Source organism: Arachis duranensis, chromosome 10 (genome assembly GCF_000817695.3).
Source record: "Arachis duranensis cultivar V14167 chromosome 10, aradu.V14167.gnm2.J7QH, whole genome shotgun sequence".
Classification (NCBI taxonomy): Eukaryota; Viridiplantae; Streptophyta; class Magnoliopsida; order Fabales; family Fabaceae; genus Arachis; species Arachis duranensis.
The window spans coordinates 42,613,411-42,617,825 of NC_029781.3; the positions used below are offsets into that span (position 1 = coordinate 42,613,411).

General features: G+C 35.8%; 1 long non-coding RNA gene across 1 annotated transcript; it reads right to left on the bottom strand.

Annotated features, from left to right (window-relative positions):
• Positions 1-229: 229 nt before the first annotated feature.
• LOC107472324 (uncharacterized) lies at positions 230-4,139 on the bottom strand. Its single transcript, XR_001588748.3, has 3 exons — positions 3,598-4,139; positions 3,299-3,495; positions 230-436 (listed from the first exon to the last, which is right to left on the bottom strand). It is a non-coding gene; the product is annotated as an uncharacterized LOC107472324 (long non-coding RNA).
• Between the last annotated feature and the right edge of the window lie 276 nt (positions 4,140-4,415).

The window sequence follows — 4,415 nt, forward strand, 5'->3', positions numbered from 1 at the left end:
TTAGGACTTGAGGAATCAAATTGATTCATCCACTTGACTTTCCTTGTAACATCCCTTCCAGCAAAATACCTTGCTTAAGTCAGGGTATTTCTACTAGAAAGAACGTTACGTGACCTTTTCTAATATTAACTAAATTACTGAGCCTTTATATCGAGTTCGCGTTCTAGTTTTAAGAAAATTCCGGAAAATTTTGTTTTTATTCATTCAAGACATGTATCAAAGATAAGCATTGCAAATAATAATACAATCATATAAGTATTATTAATAGTAATTCTTATACATAGGAAGTCATATAAACCCAAATACAATACCTACCCCTCTGATAAAATAAAACTTCAAAGGAAAAGAGCGAGAGGACTCTATGAAAGCAATTAAAACCATAAAGAAAACCTACTAATCGCTCGCAGCTTCAAATTGCGTCTTCAAACCTGTGTCACTGAAAGGGTGGAAAATTTGGGAGTGAGAACCAAACCACATATTCTCAGTAGAGGTAGAGAATGCCGTGAAAGTAAAGAATAGAGCACAAATAGTTAATTTCATTCAGATACATCTAAAAGAAAATTAACCTTCTTTAAAAGCATTCGTTAATTATTCAAAATCCTAAACCCATATTTTCTTTATAAAACTCTTAAAAGTTTCCTAGACTGTATGAATGACTAATTTGTTCCAAGCATAGGTTCATTAAGTCTATGCTGAACCAGCTTAATCTTTCATACTTTATTAAACCTCAAACACAAACCAATCACGGCCTCAGGCCTAAGCAATTCAATCAACATCCAATTCACCACAATCCAATCAATTAGTTACAAACACAAGTAATGAGGTTCAAACACAATCAAGAGCAAGTATATCAAGTATAACAATTAGCAGTTAACAGAATTATTCATTTAAGCAAACCAATTACATTATACATACTCAAACAATGTCACATAAATGCATATGATGAATGTCTAGTCCTAGTACAGGTAATGAGCTCATCTGTCGGTTTCTACCCGCTCCCGACGTAACCCAGCATTACCAGCCGGATATGGCTTTCCTGTTGGCTATACCCCTGTGTACAGGAAATAACCCCTCTGCCACCACAGGGTCCACTGCACGCAGGAAATAACACATTTGCCACTGCAGGGATGTATGCCGAACCACCTTCTGTATACAGGAAATAACCCCTCTGCCACTACAGAAATGGAACAGGTGGTCACAGTACTCTGTAGCAGGAAATAACCCCTCTGCCTTACAGAAATAAAATATGGATCTGTACCGCAGGAAAGCATTCTCGGTGATCACACCATTATCTATCTGACTGCCTCACTGCAGCAGATGATCATACAAGTATATCTGGAGTTGCCTTAACGCAACAAATGAAGAAAAACATCTCTTGGGTTGCCTCAAGCAACAAATAAATATCTCTTGGGTTGCTTCAAGCAACAGATAATCATACAATAAGTACTTTACTCTTTCCTTGTTCCTTCATAATTGCAAATATGCAAGCGGGACAAGACCCACGCCCTTGCCAACAATCTCATATGTCAAATAATTTTTTCTTAAAAGAATCATTGAAGTTATTATCATTAAACAAACCTTAAATATTGATTTTGATTAAGTCCTTATACTTTTATAAAAATTCGGACATAATCTCCTTTAAAAATAGGACTTAGCCACCCTTACGGGTCCCAACCAAACAATTTACCAAACTCCTTTCAACCTTTCCAATATCCACTCAATTCAGAAACAAGCAAATTCCAACATTGAATCAGCCATATAATGCTAAGGTTCATCTTTAATTTTATGAACTCATAACTATCACTCAAGCATTCTCAACACCCTATCTTCTTTTCTGTTTTTAATATAGCAAATGAACTCGAAATTGCGCAAACTTTATGTCCAGGTGTTCGCCTTGAGATAAGCTTTCTAACAAACCAAAGATCATAATTTTCTGGTTTCACTAGCCTTAGGAATAAAGGAAAAACCAAGACTGCTCTGCAGTGCGTAAAACCGGAAAAACAGCAGCAGCATGTGACATTCAAAATTCAATATAAAATCCAAGTTAAATCCAATGACTTTGAAAATTAATACAGTTCAACTTCACTCATCCAAGTTTCTTTTCCAATTGGTTTCAGGTAAATATCATATTTAATGAAGAAGTTATATAACCTAGAAGTTGACTAATTTTCTGCAGAATTCTGCTTTAAAAGTTAATGAACTTATCTTCTTCCAAGTCCCATAACTTACTCATTAAAATATGGATAGCCCTGAAATTTAAGTCACATATGCTAAACATACTTAGTTTTCACTTCCAATTGGTTGCATCTCAATATCATTCCAGATTTAAAAATTATAAAACCTCAAAGTTACTGACTTTGAAAACAAAGCCTGACTTTTACTGCATAAAACATCTTTCTTTGAAAATCCAAATCTTTAAAACCACAACTCTAACAATTCTAATTTTTATGAAATTAAATTATTAGGACCAAAGTTTAATTTAAAATTGGTTCTATCTCAAAATTCAAAATGCAGAATTTCCATTAAAGAAATCAAGTTGCTGCTGTGTTAAATGCTCAGCAGAAAAAAAAACCAGATTTGACATCCATGATTCAAAAATTCACCATAAATCATAAACTTAATGAAAAAGTCTCAAATTTACCAGTTTAGTTCCTTGTATCCCCAAGTTTAACCCAGATTTGGTTCCACGCAATTCCGATAAACACAGAATTAGTTATAGCTTTTCAAAGCTGCTGACTCAGTTTAGAAGTTATGCAGAAAATCAGATTTTAGAATTCAACTTCGAAAAATCATAACTAATTCTCTAATTGATACGAAACCTTAAAAATTGAGTTTTCACAATTACACTTAATATAATTTACTTAACACTTAAATTCTTATCATTTTAGTCACTATAGAGTCACTGATTCACTTTCAAAGTTGCCGTTTATTTCCAAGAGAACCTGATTTTCAGCAAACCATTTAGTATTCAAAATCCAACCCTTCAATACCCCTCAAAACCAATTCCAAATCAACCACCAACCAAACTCATTAACATTTCCATATACCAAATAACAACTCAATGGCAACAAATCCAACATAACCCATTAAAATTCAGGAATTCTCAACAATTAATCATCAAACAATTCCCAATCCACATAATCAATCAATATCACTAATCAACAATTCCAAATCACAATTTCAGCCACAATTCAATATTCACATAGTCAATCAACTACTCACAGGTATTAAATCTATTTGCAGTTATTCAATAAACCTTGTAGGCATTCCTAAACTGAAATCGTTTTAAACCCCCTACCTCGATGTCGAAACTCGTAAGATTAAACGCTGTGAGCGGCTTTTCCTTTTGACTCACAGCAGTGGCAATTCCCATGCAAATCCGAATCTGGCACTGTCTCTAATCATGCTCGCAACGGCGACAATTCCACAACAGTAATAATAGTTACAGCGAAACAGGGAATTCAAATTGGATGGGAATAAAGAACAATTACAGCCCTGGGGATTTCAAGACAAGATATATACCAGAATCAATTCAGAACAAGCATGGCAATGATAATAAAACGTGTAAATGGGTCTTATTTAAGAAAAAGGTCAAACCAGAGTCAAAGTGGCAGTTTCAATCTCAACACGGCAAATTCAGCAGCGGCAGAGTAACTAACTCGCTGTGACAAGTGGGTGGCGGCTCCAGGCAGAATCGATGACAACGATAGGGCCTTGGCCTTCGGCGGCAACGACAACAACGCTTGGTGATAGCAGCAGCCACAGAGGCCCAGCGTCACCCTTCACTCGCGGTTTCTCCCCCTCTGTTCGAACTTTATGCTTCCAACCGCTACAACGATGGTGACGGGGTGGCAGCAACAGCTGCGCGGCGACTGAGTGGCGGCACTGTCCTTCGCGCACGAGCTATCCTTCTCCTCGCGTTTGTCCTTTCCCTTGCAAGCGTTCTCTCTCTGTCCTCTGGCTCTGGCGATAGCGACGGTAACCGGCGCATGGAGCAGCACGGCGCAGCGATCCTCCTTCCTCTCTTCTTCCTCTGTTCCCTCACCCTCTCCCTCTGTTCGTTTCCTTCTTTCTTCCCTTCCGTTTCCCCCTCGAGCTCCCCGTTCCCTTTCTTTCCCTTTCTGAGTGTAGATTTAGGGATTTAGTATACAAATTAGGGATTTGTGATATTAGGATTAAAATTAAGATTTTATAAAAGAATATGGATAGATATGAATAGATATTTTGATAAAATTGAAAAGAAGAGTAATTTTAAAATCAAATATACTCTCTTAAAATATTTAAGAATATCATTTATCAATATATTGTTAAGTGGAATTAATTATTTTTAATTTAAATTATAAAATAAGTATATTAATCACATTTTTATAAAATATAGTTTAAACTCAATACTAATTATTCAAATTAAATGATAT